The 27,174-nt window shown below is 67.0% G+C and overlaps 1 long non-coding RNA gene across 1 annotated transcript; it reads right to left on the bottom strand.

The window, feature by feature from the left end:
• Positions 1–24,358: 24,358 nt before the first annotated feature.
• LOC136305315 (uncharacterized) lies at positions 24,359–26,299 on the bottom strand. Its single transcript, XR_010725244.1, has 3 exons — positions 25,632–26,299; positions 24,751–24,818; positions 24,359–24,474 (listed from the first exon to the last, which is right to left on the bottom strand). It is a non-coding gene; the product is annotated as an uncharacterized lncRNA (long non-coding RNA).
• Positions 26,300–27,174: the final 875 nt, after the last annotated feature.

Here is a 27,174-nt window from a genome sequence, read left to right as displayed (position 1 = left end):
GCAGCCACGGCACCCCACAGATAGCCAGGGAACCCCCAGGGACACCTAAGGGACAGCCAGGGCACCCCCAGGGACACCTAAGGAACAGCCAGGGCACCCCCAGGGACACCTATGGGACAGCCAGGGCAGCCCTGGGACACCTACGGGACAGCCAGGGCACCCCCAGGGCACCCCAGGGACACCCAGGGCACCCCCAGGGACACCCAGGGCACCCCCAGGGACACCGAGGAGACAGCCAGGGCCCCCCAGGGACACCTAGAAGACAGCCAGGGCACCACAGGAACAGCCAGGGCACCCCCGGGGACACCCAGGGGACCCCAGGGACACCTAGGGGACAGCCAGGGCACCCAGAGGGACACCCAGGGCACCCCCAGGGACACCTAGGGGACAGCCAGGGCACTCCCAGGGACACCTAGGGGACAGGCAGGGCACCCTTGGGACAGCCAGGGCTCCCCCAGGGACAACTAGGGGACAGCCAGGGACCCCCAGGGACACCTAGGTGACAGCCAGGGCACTCCCAGGGACACCTAGGGGACAGGCAGGGCACCCTAGGGTCAGCCAGGGCTCCCCCAGGGACAACTAGGGGACAGCCAGGGAACCCCCAGGGACACCTAGGGGACAGTCAGGGCACTCCAGGGACACCTAGGGGACAGCCAGAGCACCCCAAGGACAGCCAGGGCACCCCAGGGACGCCTTGGGGACAGCAAGGCACCCCAAGGACACCTAGGGGACAGCCAGGGCACCCCAGGGAAAGCCAGGGCACCCCAGGGACACCTAGGGGACAGCCAGGGACCCCCAGGGACAGCCAGGGCACCCCCAGGGACTCCAGGGCATTCCCAGGGACACCTAGGGGACAGGCAGGGCACCCCCAGGTACAGCCAGGGGACAGCCAGGGCCCCCCCAGAGGTTGAAGGGGCCCCCCCCGCTCCAAACCCAGCACGGATGCCTGCGTTGCGGCCCCCCAAAAACCCATGGCCGCCCCTCGAGCTGATATCGACCCCCCCACAGCATCATTGATCCCCACCCGAGTGTCACTGACCCCCCCAATATCATTGATGCCCCCCCAATATTCCATTGATCCTTCCTCAGCGTCGCTGACCCCCCCCAAAATTCCATTGATCCCCTCCACTTGATCCCGCCCTTTTTCTCCCCTCACGTTTCCCGCCCTTTTTCTCCCCTCACGTTTCCCGCCCTTTTTCTCCCCTCACGTTTCCCGCCCTTTTTCTCCCCTCACGTTTGCCGCACTTTTTCGTGGGGAACGACCCCTGAGGGGTCCTGTGGAAGGATTCTGGAGGTCCGAGGGGTGAATTTGGGGTTTGAAGGGAGGTTTTGGGGGGTCCCAGGGATGGATTTGGGGGTTTTTGGGGGTCCAAGGGATGGATTTGGGGGTCCCGGGGTGGATCTGGGGTCCTGGGGAGGTTTTTGGGGGGTCCCAGGGGTGGATTTGGGGTTCATGGGGAGGGGTTTGGGGGTTTTTTGGGGCCTCAGGGGTGAATTTGGGGTCCGGGGAGAGGTTTTGGGGGTTTTTGGGGTCCCAGGGGTGAATTTGGGGTCTGGGGAGGGGTTTTTGGGGGTCCCTCACCTGCAGGGCGTCGCGGGGGTGGCAGGGGGAGGGGGCAGCGGGGGGGGCCCAGCGCCCACCCCCCCTTGGGCTTCAGGAGGGCGTCGATGAGACCGAAACAGCTCGGGGGGGGGGGGGGGGGTCAAAAACGGGGGGGGGTCACGGGCTGGAACCCCCCAGTGCCCCCCAAACCACCCCCAGGGCCCCCCCGACCTCCAGGAGCCCGCAAAACCCTCCTCAGGTTCCTTTGATGCCTCAAATGGGCCGCCCAAACCTCCCGAAGATCCCCGAAAAACACCCACAGCAGCCCCTTGAGACTCCCCGCAGACCCCCCAAACCCCTCCAGGACAACTCGGGACCCCCAGGACCCCCCAAAATCCGCCCCCCCCTCCCCCTGAGGCCTCATTTGACCCGCTCCACGTTGCGGACAGGCACCAGCTGATCAAGCCACAAGCACCAGCACCTGCGGGACTGGGATGGACTGGGAGCACTGGGAGGGTGATCAGAGAGAACTGGGATGGACGGGGAGTGGACTGGGACGAACTGGCAGGCGTGTGGGGGTCCATGGTGGGCACACGGTGCCTTACTGGTCTGTACTGGGATGGGTCTAATGGCCCCAGGGGAGGGGGTGTGGCCACACCGGTCCAGACTGGGAGGGGTGTCACCATGGCGCCGGAGGCGGAGTCGAGGATACGAGCGAGGCAGGGACACCTAGGGGACAGCCAGGGCACCCCCAGGGACACCTAAAGGACAGCCAGGGCACCCCAGGGACACCTAGGGGACAGCCAGGGCACCCACAGGGACACTCAGGGCACCCCAGGGACACCTAGGGGACATCAAGGGCACCCCAGAGGCAGCCACGGCACCCCACAGATAGCCAGGGAACCCCCAGGGACACCTAAGGGACAGCCAGGGCACCCCCAGGGACACCTATGGGACAGCCAGGGCACCCCCAGGGACACCTAAGGAACAGCCAGGGCACCCCCAGGGACACCTATGGGACAGCCAGGGCAGCCCTGGGACACCTACGGGACAGCCAGGGCACCCCCAGGGCACCCCAGGGACACCCAGGGCACCCCCAGGGACACCCAGGGCACCCCCAGGGACACCGAGGAGACAGCCAGGGCCCCCCAGGGACACCTAGAAGACAGCCAGGGCACCACAGGAACAGCCAGGGCACCCCCGGGGACACCCAGGGGACCCCAGGGACACCTAGGGGACAGCCAGGGCACCCAGAGTGACACCCAGGGCACCCCCAGGGACACCTAGGGGACAGCCAGGGCACTCCCAGGGACACCTAGGGGACAGGCAGGGCACCCTTGGGACAGCCAGGGCTCCCCCAGGGACAACTAGGGGACAGCCAGGGACCCCCAGGGACACCTAGGTGACAGCCAGGGCACTCCCAGGGACACCTAGGGGACAGGCAGGGCACCCTAGGGTCAGCCAGGGCTCCCCCAGGGACAACTAGGGGACAGCCAGGGAACCCCCAGGGACACCTAGGGGACAGTCAGGGCACTCCAGGGACACCTAGGGGACAGCCAGAGCACCCCAAGGACAGCCAGGGCACCCCCAGGGACACCTCGGGGACAGGCAGGGCACCCCCAGGGACACATAAGGGACAGCCAGGGTACCCCAGGGACACCAAGGGGACAGCCAGGACACCCCCAGGGACACCTAGGGGACAGCTAGGGCACCCCAGGGACAGCCAGGGCCCCCCCAGGGATAGCCCCGGCATCCCCGGGGACACCTAGGGGACAGCCAGGGCACCCAAGGGACACCCAGGGCACCCCCAGGGACACCAAGGGGACAGCCAGGGCACCTCCAGGGACACCTATGGGACAGCCAGGGCACCCCCAGGGACACCAAGGGGACAGCCAGGGCACTTCCAGGGACACCTAGGGGACAGGGAGGTCACCCCCAGGGACACCAAGGGGACAGCCACGGCACCCCAGGGACACCTAGGGGACAGCCAGGGCACCCCAGGGACAGCCAGGGTACCCCCAGGGACCCCTAGGGGACAGCCTGGGCACCCCCAGGGACACCTAGGGGACAGCCAGGGCACCCCAGGGACACCCAGGGCACCCCTAGGGACAGCTAGGGGACAGCCAGGGCATCCCCAGGGACACCACAGCACCCCCAGGGACACTTAGGGGACAGCCAGGGCCCTCCCAGGGACACCAGGGTACACCCAGGGCCCCCCCAGGGACAGACAAGGCACCCCTAGGGACACCTATGGGACAGCCAGGGACCCCCAGGGACAGCCAGGGCACCCCCAGGGACACCTAGGGGACAGCCAGGGCACCCCAGGGACGCCTTGGGGACAGCAAGGCACCCCAAGGACACCTAGGGGACAGCCAGGGCACCACAGGGACACTCAGGGCACCCCAGGGACACCTAGGGGACATCAAGGGCACCCCAGAGGCAGCCACGGCACCCCACAGATAGCCAGGGAACCCCCAGGGACACCTAAGGGACAGCCAGGGCACCCCCAGGGACACCTAAGGAACAGCCAGGGCACCCCCAGGGACACCTATGGGACAGCCAGGGCAGCCCTGGGACACCTAGGGGACAGCCAGGGCACTCCCAGGGACACCTAGGGGACAGGCAGGGCACCCTTGGGACAGCCAGGGCTCCCCCAGGGACAACTAGGGGACAGCCAGGGACCCCCAGGGACACCTAGGTGACAGCCAGGGCACTCCCAGGGACACCTAGGGGACAGGCAGGGCACCCTAGGGTCAGCCAGGGCTCCCCCAGGGACAACTAGGGGACAGCCAGGGAACCCCCAGGGACACCTAGGGGACAGTCAGGGCACTCCAGGGACACCTAGGGGACATCAAGGGCACCCCAGAGGCAGCAACGGCACCCCACAGATAGCCAGGGAACCCCCAGGGACACCTAAGGGATAGCCAGGGCACCCCCAGGGACACCTAAGGAACAGCCAGGGCACCCCCAGGGACACCTATGGGACAGCCAGGGCAGCCCTGGGACACCTACGGGACAGCCAGGGCACCCCCGGGGCACCCCCAGGGACACCGAGGAGACAGCCAGGGCACCACAGGAACAGCCAGGGCACCCCCGGGGACACCCAGGGGACCCCAGGGACACCTAGGGGACAGCCAGGGCACCCAGAGGGACACCCAGGGCACCCCCAGGGACACCTAGGGGACAGCCAGGGCACTCCCAGGGACACCTAGGGGACAGGCAGGGCACCCTTGGGACAGCCAGGGCTCCCCCAGGGACAACTAGGGGACAGCCAGGGACCCCCAGGGACACCTAGGTGACAGCCAGGGCACTCCCAGGGACACCTAGGGGACAGGCAGGGCACCCTAGGGTCAGCCAGGGCTCCCCCAGGGACAACTAGGGGACAGCCAGGGAACCCCCAGGGACACCTAGGGGACAGTCAGGGCACTCCAGGGACACCTAGGGGACAGCCAGAGCACCCCAAGGACAGCCAGGGCACCCCCAGGGACACCTCGAGGACAGGCAGGGCACCCCCAGGGACACCTAGGGGACAGGCAGGGCACCCCCAGGGACATCTAGGGGACAGCAAGGCACCCCAGGGACACCCTGGGCACCCCCAGGGACACATAAGGGACAGCCAGGGTACCCCAGGGACACCAAGGGGACAGCCAGGGCACCCCCAGGGACACCTAGGGGACAGCTAGGGCACCCCAGGGACAGCCAGGGCCCCCCCAGGGATAGCCCGGGCATCCCCGGGGACACCTAGGGGACAGCCAGGGCATCCAAGGGACACCCAGGGCACCCCCAGGGACACCAAGGGGACAGCCAGGGCACCTCCAGGGACACCTATGGGACAGCCAGGGCACCCCCAGGGACACCAAGGGGACAGCCAGGGCACTTCCAGGGACACCTAGGGGACAGGGAGGTCACCCCCAGGGACACCAAGGGGACAGCCACGGCACCCCAGGGACACCTAGGGGACAGCCAGGGCACCCCCAGGGACACCTAGGGGACAGCAAGGGCACCCCAGGGACACCCAGGCCACCCCCAGGGACAGCTAGGGGACAGCCAGGGCATCCCCAGGGACACCAGAGCACCCCCAGGGACACTTAGGGGACAGCCAGGGCCCTCCCAGGGACACCAGGGTACACCCAGGGCCCCCCCAGGGACAGACAAGGCACCCCTAGGGACACCTATGGGACAGCCAGGGACCCCCAGGGACAGCCAGGGCACCCCCAGGGACACCTAGGGGACAGCCAGGGCACCCCAGGGACGCCTTGGGGACAGGAAGGCACCCCAAGGACACCTAGGGGACAGCCAGGGCACCCCAGGGACACTCAGGGCACCCCAGGGACACCTAGGGGACATCAAGGGCACCCCAGAGGCAGCCACGGCACCCCACAGATAGCCAGGGAACCCCCAGGAACACCTAAGGGACAGCCAGGGCACCCCCAGGGACACCTAAGGAACAGCCAGGGCACCCCCAGGGACACCTATGGGACAGCCAGGGCAGCCCTGGGACACCTAGGGGACAGCCAGGGCACCCCCAGGGACACCTATAGGAAAGCCTGGGCACCCCAGGGACAGCCAGGGCACCCCAGGGACACCTAGGGGACAGCCAGGGCCCCCCAGGGACACCTAGAAGACAGCCAGGGCGCCACAGGAACAGCCAGGGCACCCCCGGGGACACCCAGGGGACCCCAGGGACACCTAGGGGACAGCCAGGGCACCCAGAGGGACACCCAGGGCACCCCCAGGGACACCTAGGGGACAGCCAGGGCACTCCCAGGGACACCTAGGGGACAGGCAGGGCACCCTTGGGACAGCCAGGGCTCCCCCAGGGACAACTAGGGGACAGCCAGGGACCCCCAGGGACACCTAGGTGACAGCCAGGGCACTCCCAGGGACACCTAGGGGACAGGCAGGGCACCCTAGGGTCAGCCAGGGCTCCCCCAGGGACAACTAGGGGACAGCCAGGGAACCCCCAGGGACACCTAGGGGACAGCCAGAGCACCCCAAGGACAGCCAGGGCACCCCCAGGGACACCTCGGGGAAAGGCAGGGCACCCCCAGGGACACCTAGGGGACAGCAAGGCACCCCAGGGACACCCTGGGCACCCCCAGGGACACATAAGGAACAGCCATGGTACCCCAGGGACACCAAGGGGACAGCCAGGGCACCCCCAGGGACACCTAGGGGACAGCTAGGGCACCCCAGGGACAGCCAGGGCCCCCCCAGGGATACCGAGGGCATCCCCGGGGACACCTAGGGGACAGCCAGGGCACCCCAGGGACACCCAGGGCACCCCCAGGGACACCAAGGGGACAGCCAGGGCACCTCCAGGGACACCTATGGGACAGCCAGGGCACCCCCAGGGACACCAAGGGGACAGCCAGGGCACCTCCAGGGACACCTAGGGGACAGGCAGGTCACCCCCAGGGACACCTAGGGGACAGCCAGGGCACCCCAGGGACACCAAGGGTACCCCCAGGGACACCTAGGGGACAGCCAGGGTACCCCCAGGGACACCTAGGGGACAGCTAGGGCACACCAGGGACAGCCAGGGCACCCCCAGGGACACCTAGGGGACAGCCAGGGCACCCCAGGGACACCCAGGGCACCCCCAGGGACACGTAGGGGACAGCTAGGGCACACCAGGGACAGCCAGGGCACCCCCAGGGACACCTAGGGGACAGCCAGGGCACCCCAGGGACACCCAGGGCACCCCCAGGGACACGTAGGGGACAGCCAGGGCCCTCCCAGGGACACCAGGGTACACCCAGGGCCCCCCCAGGGACAGACAAGGCACCCCTAGGGACACCTATGGGACAGCCAGGGACCCCCAGGGACAGCCAGGGCACCCCCAGGGACACCTAGGGGACAGCCAGGGCACCCCAGGGACGCCTTGGGGACAGCAAGGCACCCCAAGGACACCTAGGGGACAGCCAGAGCACCCCAGGGAAAGCCAGGGCACCCCAGGGACACCTAGGGGACATCAAGGGCACCCCAGAGGCAGCCACGGCACCCCACAGATAGCCAGGGAACCCCCAGGGACACCTAAGGGACAGCCAGGGCACCCCCAGGGACACCTAAGGAACAGCCAGGGCACCCCCAGGGACACCTATGGGACAGCCAGGGCAGCCCTGGGACACCTAGGGGACAGCCAGGGCACTCCCAGGGACACCTATAGGAAAGCCTGGGCACCCCAGGGACAGCCAGGGCACCCCAGGGACACCTAGGGGACAGCCAGGGCCCCCCAGGGACACCTAGAAGACAGCCAGGGCACCACAGGAACAGCCAGGGCACCCCCGGGGACACCCAGGGGACCCCAGGGACGCCTAGGGGACAGCCAGGGCACCCAGAGGGACACCCAGGGCACCCCCAGGGACACCTAGGGGACAGCCAGGGCACTCCCAGGGACACCTAGGGGACAGGCAGGGCACCCTTGGGACAGCCAGGGCTCCCCCAGGGACAACTAGGGGACAGCCAGGGACCCCCAGGGACACCTAGGTGACAGCCAGGGCACTCCCAGGGACACCTAGGGGACAGGCAGGGCACCCTAGGGTCAGCCAGGGCTCCCCCAGGGACAACTAGGGGACAGCCAGGGAACCCCCAGGGACACCTAGGGGACAGTCAGGGCACTCCAGGGACACCTAGGGGACAGCCAGAGCACCCCAAGGACAGCCAGGGCACCCCCAGGGACACCTCGGGGAAAGGCAGGGCATTCCCAGGGACACCTAGGGGACAGCAAGGCACCCTAGGGACACCCTGGGCACCCCCAGGGACACCAAGGGGACAGCCAGGGCACCCCCAGGGACACCTAGGGGACAGCTAGGGCACCCCAGGGACAGCCAGGGCCCCCCCAGGGATAGCCAGGGCATCCCCGGGGACACCTAGGGGACAGCCAGGGCACCCCAGGGACACCCAGGGCACCCCCAGGGACACCAAGGGGACAGCCAGGGCACCTCCAGGGACACCTAGGGGACAGGCAGGTCACCCCCAGGGACACCTAGGGGACAGCCAGGGCACCCCAGGGACAGCCAGGGTACCCCCAGGGACCCCTAGGGGACAGCCAGGGTACCCCCAGGGACACGTAGGGGACAGCTAGGGCACACCAGGGACACCCAGGGCACCCCCAGGGACACGTAGGGGACAGCTAGGGCACACCAGGGACAGCCAGGGCACTCCCAGGGACACCTAGGGGACAGCCAGGGCACCCCAGGGACACCCAGGGCACCCCCAGGGACACGTAGGGGACAGCTAGGGCATCCCCAGGGACACCAGGGCACCCCCAGGGACACCTAGGGGACAGCCAGGGCACCCCAGGGACGCCTTGGGGACAGCAAGGCACCCCAAGGACACCTAGGGGACAGCCAGGGCACCCCAGGGAAAGCCAGGGCACCCCAGGGACACCTAGGGGACAGCCAGGGACCCCCAGGGACAGCCAGGGCACCCCCAGGGACTCCAGGGCATCCCCAGGGACACCTAGGGGACAGGCAGGGCACCCCCAGGTACAGCCAGGGGACAGCCAGGGCCCCCCCAGAGGTTGAAGGGGCCCCCCCGCTCCAAACCCAGCACGGATGCCTGCGTTGCGGCCCCCCAAAAACCCATGGCCGCCCCTCGAGCTGATATCGACCCCCCCACAGCATCATTGATCCCCACCCGAGTGTCACTGACCCCCCCAATGTCATTGATGCCCCCCCAATATTCCATTGATCCTTCCTCAGCGTCGCTGACCCCCCCCCAAAATTCCATTGATCCCCTCCACTTGATCCCGCCCTTTTTCTCCCCTCACGTTTCCCGCCCTTTTTCTCCCCTCACGTTTCCCGCACTTTTTCGTGGGGAACGACCCCTGAGGGGTCCTGTGGAAGGATTCTGGAGGTCTGAGGGGTGAATTTGGGGTTTGAAGGGAGGTTTTGGGGGGTCCCAGGGATGGATTTGGGGGTTTTTGGGGGTCCAAGGGATGGATTTGGGGGTCCCGGGGTGGATCTGGGGTCCTGGGGAGGTTTTGGGGGGTCCCAGGGGTGGATTTGGGGTTCATGGGGAGGGGTTTGGGGGTTTTTTGGGGCCTCAGGGGTGAATTTGGGGTCCGGGGAGAGGTTTTGGGGGTTTTTTGGGGTCCCAGGGGTGAATTTGGGGTCTGGGGAGGGGTTTTTGGGGGTCCCTCACCTGCAGGGCGTCGCGGGGGTGGCAGGGGGAGGGGGCAGCGGGGGGGGCCCAGCGCCCACCCCCCCTTGGGCTTCAGGAGGGCGTCGATGAGACCGAAACAGCTCGGTGGGGGGGGGGGGGTCAAAAACGGGGGGGGGTCACGGGCTGGAACCCCCCAGTGCCCCCCAAACCACCCCCAGGGCCCCCCCGACCTCCAGGAGCCCGCAAAACCCTCCTCAGGTTCCTTTGATGCCTCAAATGGGCCGCCCAAACCTCCCGAAGATCCCCGAAAAACACCCACAGCAGCCCCTTGAGACTCCCCGCAGACCCCCCAAACCCCTCCAGGACAACTCGGGACCCCCAGGACCCCCCAAAATCCGCCCCCCCCTCCCCCTGAGGCCTCATTTGACCCGCTCCACGTTGCGGACAGGCACCAGCTGATCAAGCCACAAGCACCAGCACCTGCGGGACTGGGATGGACTGGGAGCACTGGGAGGGTGATCAGAGAGAACTGGGATGGACGGGGAGTGGACTGGGACGAACTGGCAGGCGTGTGGGGGTCCATGGTGGGCACACGGTGCCTTACTGGTCTGTACTGGGATGGGTCTAATGGCCCCAGGGGAGGGGGTGTGGCCACACCGGTCCAGACTGGGAGGGGTGTCACCATGGCGCCGGAGGCGGAGTCGAGGATACGAGCGAGGCAGGGACACCTAGGGGACAGCCAGGGCACCCCCAGGGACACCTAAAGGACAGCCAGGGCACCCCAGGGACACCTAGGGGACAGCCAGGGCACCCACAGGGACACTCAGGGCACCCCAGGGACACCTAGGGGACATCAAGGGCACCCCAGAGGCAGCCACGGCACCCCACAGATAGCCAGGGAACCCCCAGGGACACCTAAGGGATAGCCAGGGCACCCCCAGGGACACCTAAGGAACAGCCAGGGCACCCCCAGGGACACCTATGGGACAGCCAGGGCAGCCCTGGGACACCTACGGGACAGCCAGGGCACCCCCGGGGCACCCCCAGGGACACCGAGGAGACAGCCAGGGCCCCCCAGGGACACCTAGAAGACAGCCAGGGCACCACAGGAACAGCCAGGGCACCCCCGGGGACACCCAGGGGACCCCAGGGACACCTAGGGGACAGCCAGGGCACCCAGAGGGACACCCAGGGCACCCCCAGGGACACCTAGGGGACAGCCAGGGCACTCCCAGGGACACCTAGGGGACAGGCAGGGCACCCTTGGGACAGCCAGGGCTCCCCCAGGGACAACTAGGGGACAGCCAGGGACCCCCAGGGACACCTAGGTGACAGCCAGGGCACTCCCAGGGACACCTAGGGGACAGGCAGGGCACCCTAGGGTCAGCCAGGGCTCCCCCAGGGACAACTAGGGGACAGCCGGGGAACCCCCAGGGACACCTAGGGGACAGTCAGGGCACTCCAGGGACACCTAGGGGACAGCCAGAGCACCCCAAGGACAGCCAGGGCACCCCCAGGGACACCTCGAGGACAGGCAGGGCACCCCCAGGGACACCTAGGGGACAGGCAGGGCACCCCCAGGGACATCTAGGGGACAGCAAGGCACCCCAGGGACACCCTGGGCACCCCCAGGGACACATAAGGGACAGCCAGGGTACCCCAGGGACACCAAGGGGACAGCCAGGGCACCCCCAGGGACACCTAGGGGACAGCTAGGGCACCCCAGGGACAGCCAGGGCCCCCCCAGGGATAGCCCGGGCATCCCCGGGGACACCTAGGGGACAGCCAGGGCATCCAAGGGACACCCAGGGCACCCCCAGGGACACCAAGGGGACAGCCAGGGCACCTCCAGGGACACCTATGGGACAGCCAGGGCACCCCCAGGGACACCAAGGGGACAGCCAGGGCACTTCCAGGGACACCTAGGGGACAGGGAGGTCACCCCCAGGGACACCAAGGGGACAGCCACGGCACCCCAGGGACACCTAGGGGACAGCCAGGGCACCCCCAGGGACACCTAGGGGACAGCAAGGGCACCCCAGGGACACCCAGGCCACCCCCAGGGACAGCTAGGGGACAGCCAGGGCATCCCCAGGGACACCAGAGCACCCCCAGGGACACTTAGGGGACAGCCAGGGCCCTCCCAGGGACACCAGGGTACACCCAGGGCCCCCCCAGGGACAGACAAGGCACCCCTAGGGACACCTATGGGACAGCCAGGGACCCCCAGGGACAGCCAGGGCACCCCCAGGGACACCTAGGGGACAGCCAGGGCACCCCAGGGACGCCTTGGGGACAGCAAGGCACCCCAAGGACACCTAGGGGACAGCCAGGGCACCCCAGGGACACTCAGGGCACCCCAGGGACACCTAGGGGACATCAAGGGCACCCCAGAGGCAGCCACGGCACCCCACAGATAGCCAGGGAACCCCCAGGAACACCTAAGGGACAGCCAGGGCACCCCCAGGGACACCTAAGGAACAGCCAAGGCACCCCCAGGGACACCTATGGGACAGCCAGGGCAGCCCTGGGACACCTAGGGGACAGCCAGGGCACCCCCAGGGACACCTATAGGAAAGCCTGGGCACCCCAGGGACAGCCAGGGCACCCCAGGGACACCTAGGGGACAGCCAGGGCCCCCCAGGGACACCTAGAAGACAGCCAGGGCGCCACAGGAACAGCCAGGGCACCCCCGGGGACACCCAGGGGACCCCAGGGACACCTAGGGGACAGCCAGGGCACCCAGAGGGACACCCAGGGCACCCCCAGGGACACCTAGGGGACAGCCAGGGCACTCCCAGGGACACCTAGGGGACAGGCAGGGCACCCTTGGGACAGCCAGGGCTCCCCCAGGGACAACTAGGGGACAGCCAGGGACCCCCAGGGACACCTAGGTGACAGCCAGGGCACTCCCAGGGACACCTAGGGGACAGGCAGGGCACCCTAGGGTCAGCCAGGGCTCCCCCAGGGACAACTAGGGGACAGCCAGGGAACCCCCAGGGACACCTAGGGGACAGCCAGAGCACCCCAAGGACAGCCAGGGCACCCCCAGGGACACCTCGGGGAAAGGCAGGGCACCCCCAGGGACACCTAGGGGACAGCAAGGCACCCCAGGGACACCCTGGGCACCCCCAGGGACACATAAGGGACAGCCAGGGTACCCCAGGGACACCAAGGGGACAGCCAGGGCACCCCCAGGGACACCTAGGGGACAGCTAGGGCACCCCAGGGACAGCCAGGGCCCCCCCAGGGATACCGAGGGCATCCCCGGGGACACCTAGGGGACAGCCAGGGCACCCCAGGGACACCCAGGGCACCCCCAGGGACACCAAGGGGACAGCCAGGGCACCTCCAGGGACACCTATGGGACAGCCAGGGCACCCCCCAGGGACACCAAGGGGACAGCCAGGGCACCTCCAGGGACACCTAGGGGACAGGCAGGTCACCCCCAGGGACACCTAGGGGACAGCCAGGGCACCCCAGGGACACCAAGGGTACCCCCAGGGACACCTAGGGGACAGCCAGGGTACCCCCAGGGACACCTAGGGGACAGCTAGGGCACACCAGGGACAGCCAGGGCACCCCCAGGGACACCTAGGGGACAGCCAGGGCACCCCAGGGACACCCAGGGCACCCCCAGGGACACGTAGGGGACAGCTAGGGCACACCAGGGACAGCCAGGGCACCCCCAGGGACACCTAGGGGACAGCCAGGGCACCCCAGGGACACCCAGGGCACCCCCAGGGACACGTAGGGGACAGCTAGGGCACACCAGGGACAGCCAGGGCACCCCCAGGGACACCTAGGGGACAGCCAGGGCACCCCAGGGACACCCAGGGCACCCCCAGGGACACGTAGGGGACAGCCAGGGCCCTCCCAGGGACACCAGGGTACACCCAGGGCCCCCCCAGGGACAGACAAGGCACCCCTAGGGACACCTATGGGACAGCCAGGGACCCCCAGGGACAGCCAGGGCACCCCCAGGGACACCTAGGGGACAGCCAGGGCACCCCAGGGACGCCTTGGGGACAGCAAGGCACCCCAAGGACACCTAGGGGACAGCCAGAGCACCCCAGGGAAAGCCAGGGCACCCCAGGGACACCTAGGGGACATCAAGGGCACCCCAGAGGCAGCCACGGCACCCCACAGATAGCCAGGGAACCCCCAGGGACACCTAAGGGACAGCCAGGGCACCCCCAGGGACACCTAAGGAACAGCCAGGGCACCCCCAGGGACACCTAGGGGACAGCCAGGGCAGCCCTGGGACACCTAGGGGACAGCCAGGGCACTCCCAGGGACACCTATAGGAAAGCCTGGGCACCCCAGGGACAGCCAGGGCACCCCAGGGACACCTAGGGGACAGCCAGGGCCCCCCAGGGACACCTAGAAGACAGCCAGGGCACCACAGGAACAGCCAGGGCACCCCCGGGGACACCCAGGGGACCCCAGGGACACCTAGGGGACAGCCAGGGCACCCAGAGGGACACCCAGGGCACCCCCAGGGACACCTAGGGGACAGCCAGGGCACTCCCAGGGACACCTAGGGGACAGGCAGGGCACCCTTGGGACAGCCAGGGCTCCCCCAGGGACAACTAGGGGACAGCCAGGGACCCCCAGGGACACCTAGGTGACAGCCAGGGCACTCCCAGGGACACCTAGGGGACAGGCAGGGCACCCTAGGGTCAGCCAGGGCTCCCCCAGGGACAACTAGGGGACAGCCAGGGAACCCCCAGGGACACCTAGGGGACAGTCAGGGCACTCCAGGGACACCTAGGGGACAGCCAGAGCACCCCAAGGACAGCCAGGGCACCCCCAGGGACACCTCGGGGAAAGGCAGGGCATTCCCAGGGACACCTAGGGGACAGCAAGGCACCCTAGGGACACCCTGGGCACCCCCAGGGACACCAAGGGGACAGCCAGGGCACCCCCAGGGACACCTAGGGGACAGCTAGGGCACCCCAGGGACAGCCAGGGCCCCCCCAGGGATAGCCAGGGCATCCCCGGGGACACCTAGGGGACAGCCAGGGCACCCCAGGGACACCCAGGGCACCCCCAGGGACACCAAGGGGACAGCCAGGGCACCTCCAGGGACACCTAGGGGACAGGCAGGTCACCCCCAGGGACACCTAGGGGACAGCCAGGGCACCCCAGGGACAGCCAGGGTACCCCCAGGGACCCCTAGGGGACAGCCAGGGTACCCCCAGGGACACGTAGGGGACAGCTAGGGCACACCAGGGACAGCCAGGGCACTCCCAGGGACACCTAGGGGACAGCCAGGGCACCCCAGGGACACCCAGGGCACCCCCAGGGACACGTAGGGGACAGCTAGGGCATCCCCAGGGACACCAGGGCACCCCCAGGGACACCTAGGGGACAGCCAGGGCACCCCAGGGACGCCTTGGGGACAGCAAGGCACCCCAAGGACACCTAGGGGACAGCCAGGGCACCCCAGGGAAAGCCAGGGCACCCCAGGGACACCTAGGGGACAGCCAGGGACCCCCAGGGACAGCCAGGGCACCCCCAGGGACTCCAGGGCATCCCCAGGGACACCTAGGGGACAGGCAGGGCACCCCCAGGTACAGCCAGGGGACAGCCAGGGCCCCCCCAGAGGTTGAAGGGGCCCCCCCGCTCCAAACCCAGCACGGATGCCTGCGTTGCGGCCCCCCAAAAACCCATGGCCGCCCCTCGAGCTGATATCGACCCCCCCACAGCATCATTGATCCCCACCCGAGTGTCACTGACCCCCCCAATGTCATTGATGCCCCCCCAATATTCCATTGATCCTTCCTCAGCGTCGCTGACCCCCCCCAAAATTCCATTGATCCCCTCCACTTGATCCCGCCCTTTTTCTCCCCTCACGTTTCCCGCCCTTTTTCTCCCCTCACGTTTCCCGCACTTTTTCGTGGGGAACGACCCCTGAGGGGTCCTGTGGAAGGATTCTGGAGGTCTGAGGGGTGAATTTGGGGTTTGAAGGGAGGTTTTGGGGGGTCCCAGGGATGGATTTGGGGGTTTTTGGGGGTCCAAGGGATGGATTTGGGGGTCCCGGGGTGGATCTGGGGTCCTGGGGAGGTTTTGGGGGGTCCCAGGGGTGGATTTGGGGTTCATGGGGAGGGGTTTGGGGGTTTTTTGGGGCCTCAGGGGTGAATTTGGGGTCCGGGGAGAGGTTTTGGGGGTTTTTTGGGGTCCCAGGGGTGAATTTGGGGTCTGGGGAGGGGTTTTTGGGGGTCCCTCACCTGCAGGGCGTCGCGGGGGTGGCAGGGGGAGGGGGCAGCGGGGGGGGCCCAGCGCCCACCCCCCCTTGGGCTTCAGGAGGGCGTCGATGAGACCGAAACAGCTCGGGGGGGGGGGGGGGGGTCAAAAACGGGGGGGGGTCACGGGCTGGAACCCCCCAGTGCCCCCCAAACCACCCCCAGGGCCCCCCCGACCTCCAGGAGCCCGCAAAACCCTCCTCAGGTTCCTTTGATGCCTCAAATGGGCCGCCCAAACCTCCCGAAGATCCCCGAAAAACACCCACAGCAGCCCCTTGAGACTCCCCGCAGACCCCCCAAACCCCTCCAGGACAACTCGGGACCCCCAGGACCCCCCAAAATCCGCCCCCCCCTCCCCCTGAGGCCTCATTTGACCCGCTCCACGTTGCGGACAGGCACCAGCTGATCAAGCCACAAGCACCAGCACCTGCGGGACTGGGATGGACTGGGAGCACTGGGAGGGTGATCAGAGAGAACTGGGATGGACGGGGAGTGGACTGGGACGAACTGGCAGGCGTGTGGGGGTCCATGGTGGGCACACGGTGCCTTACTGGTCTGTACTGGGATGGGTCTAATGGCCCCAGGGGAGGGGGTGTGGCCACACCGGTCCAGACTGGGAGGGGTGTCACCATGGCGCCGGAGGCGGAGTCGAGGATACGAGCGAGGCAGGGACACCTAGGGGACAGCCAGGGCACCCCCAGGGACACCTAAAGGACAGCCAGGGCACCCCAGGGACACCTAGGGGACAGCCAGGGCACCCACAGGGACACTCAGGGCACCCCAGGGACACCTAGGGGACATCAAGGGCACCCCAGAGGCAGCCACGGCACCCCACAGATAGCCAGGGAACCCCCAGGGACACCTAAGGGATAGCCAGGGCACCCCCAGGGACACCTAAGGAACAGCCAGGGCACCCCCAGGGACACCTATGGGACAGCCAGGGCAGCCCTGGGACACCTACGGGACAGCCAGGGCACCCCCGGGGCACCCCCAGGGACACCGAGGAGACAGCCAGGGCCCCCCAGGGACACCTAGAAGACAGCCAGGGCACCACAGGAACAGCCAGGGCACCCCCGGGGACACCCAGGGGACCCCAGGGACACCTAGGGGACAGCCAGGGCACCCAGAGGGACACCCAGGGCACCCCCAGGGACACCTAGGGGACAGCCAGGGCACTCCCAGGGACACCTAGGGGACAGGCAGGGCACCCTTGGGACAGCCAGGGCTCCCCCAGGGACAACTAGGGGACAGCCAGGGACACCTAGGTGACAGCCAGGGCACTCCCAGGGACACCTAGGGGACAGGCAGGGCACCCTAGGGTCAGCCAGGGCTCCCCCAGGGACAACTAGGGGACAGCCAGGGAACCCCCAGGGACACCTAGGGGACAGTCAGGGCACTCCAGGGACACCTAGGGGACATCAAGGGCACCCCAGAGGCAGCCACGGCACCCCACAGATAGCCAGGGAACCCCCAGGGACACCTAAGGGATAGCCAGGGCACCCCCAGGGACACCTAAGGAACAGCCAGGGCACCCCCAGGGACACCTATGGGACAGCCAGGGCAGCCCTGGGACACCTACGGGACAGCCAGGGCACCCCCGGGGCACCCCCAGGGACACCGAGGAGACAGCCAGGGCCCCCCAGGGACACCTAGAAGACAGCCAGGGCACCACAGGAACAGCCAGGGCACCCCCGGGGACACCCAGGGGACCCCAGGGACACCTAGGGGACAGCCAGGGCACCCAGAGGGACACCCAGGGCACCCCGAGGAAAACCTAGGGGACAGCCAGGGCACTCCCAGGGACACCTAGGGGACAGGCAGGGCACCCTTGGGACAGCCAGGGCTCCCCCAGGGACAACTAGGGGACAGCCAGGGACCCCCAGGGACACCTAGGTGACAGCCAGGGCACTCCCAGGGACACCTAGGGGACAGGCAGGGCACCCTAGGGTCAGCCAGGGCTCCCCCAGGGACAACTAGGGGACAGCCAGGGAACCCCCAGGGACACCTAGGGGACAGTCAGGGCACTCCAGGGACACCTAGGGGACAGCCAGAGCACCCCAAGGACAGCCAGGGCACCCCCAGGGACACCTCGAGGACAGGCAGGGCACCCCCAGGGACACCTAGGGGACAGGCAGGGCACCCCCAGGGACATCTAGGGGACAGCAAGGCACCCCAGGGACACCCTGGGCACCCCCAGGGACACATAAGGGACAGCCAGGGTACCCCAGGGACACCAAGGGGACAGCCAGGGCACCCCCAGGGACACCTAGGGGACAGCTAGGGCACCCCAGGGACAGCCAGGGCCTCCCCAGGGATAGCCCGGGCATCCCCGGGGACACCTAGGGGACAGCCAGGGCATCCAAGGGACACCCAGGGCACCCCCAGGGACACCAAGGGGACAGCCAGGGCACCTCCAGGGACACCTATGGGACAGCCAGGGCACCCCCAGGGACACCAAGGGGACAGCCAGGGCACTTCCAGGGACACCTAGGGGACAGGGAGGTCACCCCCAGGGACACCAAGGGGACAGCCACGGCACCCCAGGGACACCTAGGGGACAGCCAGGGCACCCCCAGGGACACCTAGGGGACAGCAAGGGCACCCCAGGGACACCCAGGCCACCCCCAGGGACAGCTAGGGGACAGCCAGGGCCCTCCCAGGGACACCAGGGTACACCCAGGGCCCCCCCAGGGACAGACAAGGCACCCCTAGGGACACCTATGGGACAGCCAGGGACCCCCAGGGACAGCCAGGGCACCCCCAGGGACACCTAGGGGACAGCCAGGGCACCCCAGGGACGCCTTGGGGACAGCAAGGCACCCCAAGGACACCTAGGGGACAGCCAGGGAACCCCAGGGACACTCAGGGCACCCCAGGGACACCTAGGGGACATCAAGGGCACCCCAGAGGCAGCCACGGCACCCCACAGATAGCCAGGGAACCCCCAGGAACACCTAAGGGACAGCCAGGGCACCCCCAGGGACACCTAAGGAACAGCCAAGGTACCCCCAGGGACACCTATGGGACAGCCAGGGCAGCCCTGGGACACCTAGGGGACAGCCAGGGCACCCCCAGGGACACCTATAGGAAAGCCTGGGCACCCCAGGGACAGCCAGGGCACCCCAGGGACACCTAGGGGACAGCCAGGGCCCCCCAGGGACACCTAGAAGACAGCCAGGGCGCCACAGGAACAGCCAGGGCACCCCCGGGGACACCCAGGGGACCCCAGGGACACCTAGGGGACAGCCAGGGCACCCAGAGGGACACCCAGGGCACCCCCAGGGACACCTAGGGGACAGCCAGGGCACTCCCAGGGACACCTAGGGGACAGGCAGGGCACCCTTGGGACAGCCAGGGCTCCCCCAGGGACAACTAGGGGACAGCCAGGGACCCCCAGGGACACCTAGGTGACAGCCAGGGCACTCCCAGGGACACCTAGGGGACAGGCAGGGCACCCTAGGGTCAGCCAGGGCTCCCCCAGGGACAACTAGGGGACAGCCAGGGAACCCCCAGGGACACCTAGGGGACAGCCAGAGCACCCCAAGGACAGCCAGGGCACCCCCAGGGACACCTCGGGGAAAGGCAGGGCACCCCCAGGGACACCTAGGGGACAGCAAGGCACCCCAGGGACACCCTGGGCACCCCCAGGGACACATAAGGGACAGCCAGGGTACCCCAGGGACACCAAGGGGACAGCCAGGGCACCCCCAGGGACACCTAGGGGACAGCTAGGGCACCCCAGGGACAGCCAGGGCCCCCCCAGGGATACCGAGGGCATCCCCGGGGACACCTAGGGGACAGCCAGGGCACCCCAGGGACACCCAGGGCACCCCCAGGGACACCAAGGGGACAGCCAGGGCACCTCCAGGGGACACCTATGGGACAGCCAGGGCACCCCCAGGGACACCAAGGGGACAGCCAGGGCACCTCCAGGGACACCTAGGGGACAGGCAGGTCACCCCCAGGGACACCTAGGGGACAGCCAGGGCACCCCAGGGACACCAAGGGTACCCCCAGGGACACCTAGGGGACAGCCAGGGTACCCCCAGGGACACCTAGGGGACAGCTAGGGCACACCAGGGACAGCCAGGGCACCCCAGGGACACCTAGGGGACAGCCAGGGCACCCCAGGGACACCCAGGGCACCCCCAGGGACACGTAGGGGACAGCTAGGGCACACCAGGGACAGCCAGGGCACCCCCAGGGACACCTAGGGGACAGCCAGGGCACCCCAGGGACACCCAGGGCACCCCCAGGGACACGTAGGGGACAGCTAGGGCACACCAGGGACAGCCAGGGCATCCCCAGGGACACCTAGGGGACAGCCAGGGCACCCCAGGGACACCCAGGGCACCCCCAGGGACACGTAGGGGACAGCCAGGGCCCTCCCAGGGACACCAGGGTACACCCAGGGCCCCCCCAGGGACAGACAAGGCACCCCTAGGGACACCTATGGGACAGCCAGGGACCCCCAGGGACAGCCAGGGCACCCCCAGGGACACCTAGGGGACAGCCAGGGCACCCCAGGGACGCCTTGGGGACAGCAAGGCACCCCAAGGACACCTAGGGGACAGCCAGAGCACCCCAGGGAAAGCCAGGGCACCCCAGGGACACCTAGGGGACATCAAGGGCACCCCAGAGGCAGCCACGGCACCCCACAGATAGCCAGGGAACCCCCAGGGACACCTAAGGGACAGCCAGGGCACCCCCAGGGACACCTAAGGAACAGCCAGGGCACCCCCAGGGACACCTAGGGGACAGCCAGGGCAGCCCTGGGACACCTAGGGGACAGCCAGGGCACTCCCAGGGACACCTATAGGAAAGCCTGGGCACCCCAGGGACAGCCAGGGCACCCCAGGGACACCTAGGGGACAGCCAGGGCCCCCCAGGGACACCTAGAAGACAGCCAGGGCACCACAGGAACAGCCAGGGCACCCCCGGGGACACCCAGGGGACCCCAGGGACACCTAGGGGACAGCCAGGGCACCCAGAGGGACACCCAGGGCACCCCCAGGGACACCTAGGGGACAGCCAGGGCACTCCCAGGGACACCTAGGGGACAGGCAGGGCACCCTTGGGACAGCCAGGGCTCCCCCAGGGACAACTAGGGGACAGCCAGGGAACCCCCAGGGACACCTAGGGGACAGTCAGGGCACTCCAGGGACACCTAGGGGACAGCCAGAGCACCCCAAGGACAGCCAGGGCACCCCCAGGGACACCTCGGGGAAAGGCAGGGCATTCCCAGGGACACCTAGGGGACAGCAAGGCACCCTAGGGACACCCTGGGCACCCCCAGGGACACCAAGGGGACAGCCAGGGCACCCCCAGGGACACCTAGGGGACAGCTAGGGCACCCCAGGGACAGCCAGGGCCCCCCCAGGGATAGCCAGGGCATCTCCGGGGACACCTAGGGGACAGCCAGGGCACCCCAGGGACACCCAGGGCACCCCCAGGGACACCAAGGGGACAGCCAGGGCACCTCCAGGGACACCTAGGGGACAGGCAGGTCACCCCCAGGGACACGTAGGGGACAGCTAGGGCACACCAGGGACACCCAGGGCACCCCCAGGGACACGTAGGGGACAGCTAGGGCACACCAGGGACAGCCAGGGCACTCCCAGGGACACCTAGGGGACAGCCAGGGCACCCCAGGGACACCCAGGGCACCCCCAGGGACACGTAGGGGACAGCTAGGGCATCCCCAGGGACACCAGGGCACCCCCAGGGACACCTAGGGGACAGCCAGGGCACCCCAGGGACGCCTTGGGGACAGCAAGGCACCCCAAGGACACCTAGGGGACAGCCAGGGCACCCCAGGGAAAGCCAGGGCACCCCAGGGACAACTTGGGGACAGCCAGGGACCCCCAGGGAACAGCCAGGGCACCCCCAGGGACTCCAGGGCATTCCCAGGGACACCTAGGGGACAGGCAGGGCACCCCCAGGTACAGCCAGGGGACAGCCAGGGCCCCCCCAGAGGTTGAAGGGGCCCCCCCGCTCCAAACCCAGCACGGATGCCTGCGTTGCGGCCCCCCAAAAACCCATGGCCGCCCCTCGAGCTGATATCGACCCCCCCACAGCATCATTGATCCCCACCCGAGTGTCACTGACCCCCCCAATGTCATTGATGCCCCCCCAATATTCCATTGATCCTTCCTCAGCGTCGCTGACCCCCCCCAAAATTCCATTGATCCCCTCCACTTGATCCCGCCCTTTTTCTCCCCTCACGTTTCCCGCCCTTTTTCTCCCCTCACGTTTCCCGCACTTTTTCGTGGGGAACGACCCCTGAGGGGTCCTGTGGAAGGATTCTGGAGGTCTGAGGGGTGAATTTGGGGTTTGAAGGGAGGTTTTGGGGGGTCCCAGGGATGGATTTGGGGGTTTTTGGGGGTCCAAGGGATGGATTTGGGGGTCCCGGGGTGGATCTGGGGTCCTGGGGAGGTTTTGGGGGGTCCCAGGGGTGGATTTGGGGTTCATGGGGAGGGGTTTGGGGGTTTTTTGGGGCCTCAGGGGTGAATTTGGGGTCCGGGGAGAGGTTTTGGGGGTTTTTTGGGGTCCCAGGGGTGAATTTGGGGTCTGGGGAGGGGTTTTTGGGGGTCCCTCACCTGCAGGGCGTCGCGGGGGTGGCAGGGGGAGGGGGCAGCGGGGGGGGCCCAGCGCCCACCCCCCCTTGGGCTTCAGGAGGGCGTCGATGAGACCGAAACAGCTCGGGGGGGGGGGGGGGGGGTCAAAAACGGGGGGGGGTCACGGGCTGGAACCCCCCAGTGCCCCCCAAACCACCCCCAGGGCCCCCCCGACCTCCAGGAGCCCGCAAAACCCTCCTCAGGTTCCTTTGATGCCTCAAATGGGCCGCCCAAACCTCCCGAAGATCCCCGAAAAACACCCACAGCAGCCCCTTGAGACTCCCCGCAGACCCCCCAAACCCCTCCAGGACAACTCGGGACCCCCAGGACCCCCCAAAATCCGCCCCCCCCTCCCCCTGAGGCCTCATTTGACCCGCTCCACGTTGCGGACAGGCACCAGCTGATCAAGCCACAAGCACCAGCACCTGCGGGACTGGGATGGACTGGGAGCACTGGGAGGGTGATCAGAGAGAACTGGGATGGACGGGGAGTGGACTGGGACGAACTGGCAGGCGTGTGGGGGTCGATGGTGGGCACACGGTGCCTTACTGGTCTGTACTGGGATGGGTCTAATGGCCCCAGGGGAGGGGGTGTGGCCACACCGGTCCAGACTGGGAGGGGTGTCACCATGGCGCCGGAGGCGGAGTCGAGGATACGAGCGAGGCAGGGACACCTAGGGGACAGCCAGGGCACCCCCAGGGACACCTAGGGGACAGCCAGGGCACCCACAGGGACACTCAGGGCACCCCAGGGACACCTAGGGGACATCAAGGGCACCCCAGAGGTAGCCACGGCACCCCACAGATAGCCAGGGAACCCCCAGGGACACCTAAGGGACAGCCAGGGCACCCCCAGGGACACCTAAGGAACAGCCAGGGCACCCCCAGGGACACCTATGGGACAGCCAGGGCAGCCCTGGGACACCTACGGGACAGCCAGGGCACCCCCAGGGCACCCCAGGGACACCCAGGGCACCCCCAGGGACACCTAGGGGACACCCAGGGCACCCCCAGGGACACCGAGGGGACAGCCAGGGCACCCCAGGGACACCTAGGGGACAGGGAAGGCAACCCCAGGGACCCCCAGGGACAGCCAGGGCACCCCAGGGACGCCTTGGGGACAGCAAGGCACCCCAAGGACACCTAGGGGACAGCCAGGGCCCCCCAGGGACACCTAGGAAGACAGCCAGGGCCCCCCCAGGGACAGACAAGGTACCCCTAGGGGACAGTCAGGGCACCCCCAGGGACACCTAAAAGACAGCCAGGGCAGCCCTGGGACACCTAGGGGACAGCCAGGGCACCCCCAGGGACACCTAAGAGACAGCCAGGGCACCCCAGGGACAACTAGGGGACAGCCAGGGCACCCCCAGGGACACCTAGGGGACAGCCAGGGCATCCCAGGGACAGTCAGGTCCCCCCAAGGGACACCTAGTGGACAGCCCGTGGACCCCAAGGGACACCTAGGGGACAGCCAGGGCATCCCAGGGACAGTCAGGTCCCCCCAAGGGACACCTAGTGGACAGCCCGTGGACCCCAAGGGACACCTAGGGGACAGCCAGGGCACTCCAGGGACACCTAGGGGACAGCCAGGGCAACCCCAGGGACAGCCAGAGCACCCCAGGGACACCTAGGGGACAGCCGGGGCGCCCCCAGGGCCACCTAGGGGAAAGCCAGGGCACCCAGAGCTCCAAGTGCTCTCCAAGGCAGGCTCAAAACCCTTACCAACGATTGGCTTTAATAAAGCAACTCACACAAAGTCACCAGCACCACACGGTTGGTCTGTAACGGCTGCAACAAAATATGCCCTCCTGGAAGCAGTTCAGCACTTACTGATCACTTCTTTGTTTTGGCACTTCCCAGCCAGGGCCTGCGGGGCCTCCTGCAGATGCAGGTCTTCGCTGACAAGGCTCCACTTGTGCAGCAGCAGCAGGATTAGGGGCAGGAGCAGGAGCAGCTCCCTGAAATTTTAGAAAATATTAGAAAAATACAGGCAAAAATCTCACCTCTGTCCTCCCCTAAGAACATCCCTAGGACATCATCCCAGTTTTTCCCAGCTAGGAGCTGCAAGGAATTCAGGCAGGGGAATTGACATCAGGGAACAGCTTTGTAAAGTCAAAGGCAGAAAGAGAAGATCCACCAGCAAAGGGCAGGAAAGGGGAAAGGTTTCTGAAAACATTTCTGCAGTCTAATTAATAATTATTTCTGCTTCCCCAGCGAGAAGAACACAAACTCACAGCCATTCAGGCCTGACAGTCCCCTGCAGCCAGAGCTCAGCACACATCCACAGAAGCAAGTCCAGCACCTGAAAGAAAAAAAAAAAAAAAAAACAACAAAAAAACACAATCAAACCAGAAGGAAAAGGTGATTTCTTTGGCTTCAAAGTTATTTCAAGTTCTTAAAGCCCAACACAGCTGATAGGAGAAACAGAGTCAGGGCTCCTGGCAGACAGAGGGTGTTTTCCCCCCCAGGGGACTGCAGAGGAATTGTCTGGGACTTGGACTGTCCCTCGGGGTGACACCAGTTGCTGTGACTTTTATCATTCCATATGTTTGACTCCCAAAACTTCCCAGCCCAGGGGCTTGAGCTGACAGGGCAGCACAAAGATTGTTCTCTGTGTGGTGCCCAGATTTGGGGTTCACTGTCACCTTTGCTAGTTTAGATGAATTATACCCACGGCCCCGAATTCCCTGCTCAGTTCCTGCTGCAATAACCTCACAGTGCCTCACAGAGCATGGATATTCCCACGCAGAGCTGCTGCTTGAATGCCAGATGTGTCAGGAACTAGCAGAGCTTCCAAGGAAGCTCAGCAGGATAGGGACAGGATAGGTTTCTATTCCATAGATTTGGTTAATTCTAACCCTCATCCCCTGGGGGTCACCTGTCAGATTTCCCTGGAATTCAGCCACCCCCCTGAGCTCGGGCTCCAGGTGATGTTTCAGAGCAGGAGAAGGCACTGGCCGGCCTGTGCTGAGGCAGCCCCTGTGCCCTCGGGAGGACACAGCTCCCTGCAGGAGCTCAGCTCCTTTCCGAGCCCCAGCAGTGGCCTCTGCAAGTGCCTTTCCCTCAGGCAAGGGATGCCCATCCCTGCCTTCAGCACACCTCCAGTGGGACCCACCTGCAAAAGCTTTCCATCACTTCTGCACTCCGGCTGGCTCCCTGGAAAAGTCCAGACTTCATCCAAACGAAACTCCATCCCACTCAAACCTTTGATTTTGAGGCATCTCCGAGGGCCGTTGCTCTGGATTTAATTTCTGTGAGGGAGGAGCACCTTGGCTTTAATGCTGCCGATGGGTGATGTCCTCAGGCTGAAAGGGAGGGGATTTGGGGTGGCCAGGACATCCCTGGCAACTGTGTGGGAGCTCCGGGAGGTGGGAATTGCTGTCTGAGCCCCTCTGCAGACAGCCCGAGCCGCCGTTCCCGGGCAATGCCAGCTGTTCCCTGGGGAGCTCTTGGGCTGTGGGTGCCTCTGTCCGGGCTGCAGCATCTCCCCGTGCCCGGTGGGAGCAGCCCCTGGCCGAGGAGCCGCGGCAGCCCCGGGGCCGTGTCCGTGCCAGCCCCGAGCCCGGCCCCGGGCCCTGCGTTTGGCCGCCGCTGCCACGGGCGGGGCCCCGCAGGCACAGCTCCTCCCCTGCACATCATCCCAGGGCTGCTGGCCCCGCTGGGGCTGCCGGCCTCCTTCCTCCCTGCGCCTCCGGGCACCCGGGACACCTGCAGGAAACACCGAGGGACACTGCAGGCGGCACGGGGGGGCACCGAGGCCTCCGGCCAGAAAAGCAGCCCCGGCCTCAGCAGCTGCCATCAGTTTGGCCCGGCAACACTCACCTGCAGGAAACGCCCCTGTGCGGGTGGGACCGGCCCTGCCTCTCTGCAGAGCTTTGGCCGTGGAAGAAGGGAAGCCTCAGGACTTGTCCTGCTCTTTTCCGCCCAGAAAGAGACTTTGTGTAAGTACTTTTACGGCAGCTGTTGAGTAAATCCTGGAAAGGACAGGAAATCAGCGTCACTGGAAGAGCTTTGTGCTGTCGTGAGCTGCCAGCCAGTTCTGCCCTCGAGCCATTCCAGGGGCTGCTGTGTGAAGCAGCTTTGGCAGAGAAGGCGGCACTGCACTTACCTTAGTGGGGCCAAGCGTTGCCATCCTATGGAGGTCCATCCCCATAATGCAGAGATTGGTTCAGCTGCTTGGAGCAGAGTCCGGGTAATGCCAAGGTGCTGAGTTCGATTCTCAAACGGTCCGTCTGCTTGAGAGTCAGATTTTAGGATCCCTCTCAGGCTCAGTATATCCTGTGACCTGGAAATAAGAGGAAAATTCTCGGCTGAGTTTTAATAAAACAGCTTTTGCCATTGCAGGGTGTGAGCTGCACTCGGTGATTTTCGGCCGCGATGAGCCCCACGAGCATTCCGCCCTTCCTTGCCGCCATCTTGGTTGCGTCTGAGGCCACTTCCGGTCCCGCCGGCATCTTTTTTGCGGCACCGCTAAGGCCCCCGGCAGGTGTTTACACAGACGCCTGACTAAATCCACGAATCCGAACCCGGAGGCGGCGCGGATGAGCACATGGCCGGTGTCTGCACACCTGGAAACGCCGCGGAAAATTGCGCCCGGGCGGCGCTGTAGTCGGGGTTTTTGTGCAGGCATCTGCGTAAACGCCTACAGGGTCCTTATT

This window comes from Chamaea fasciata, unplaced genomic scaffold (assembly GCF_029207755.1).
Source record: "Chamaea fasciata isolate MVZ Bird 193981 ecotype frontalis unplaced genomic scaffold, bChaFas1.0.hap1 SCAF_360, whole genome shotgun sequence".
In the NCBI taxonomy this organism is placed as follows: domain Eukaryota; kingdom Metazoa; phylum Chordata; class Aves; order Passeriformes; family Sylviidae; genus Chamaea; species Chamaea fasciata.
The sequence above is the reverse complement of the archived record's forward strand: the minus strand, read 5'-3'. Positions and strand labels throughout refer to the sequence as shown.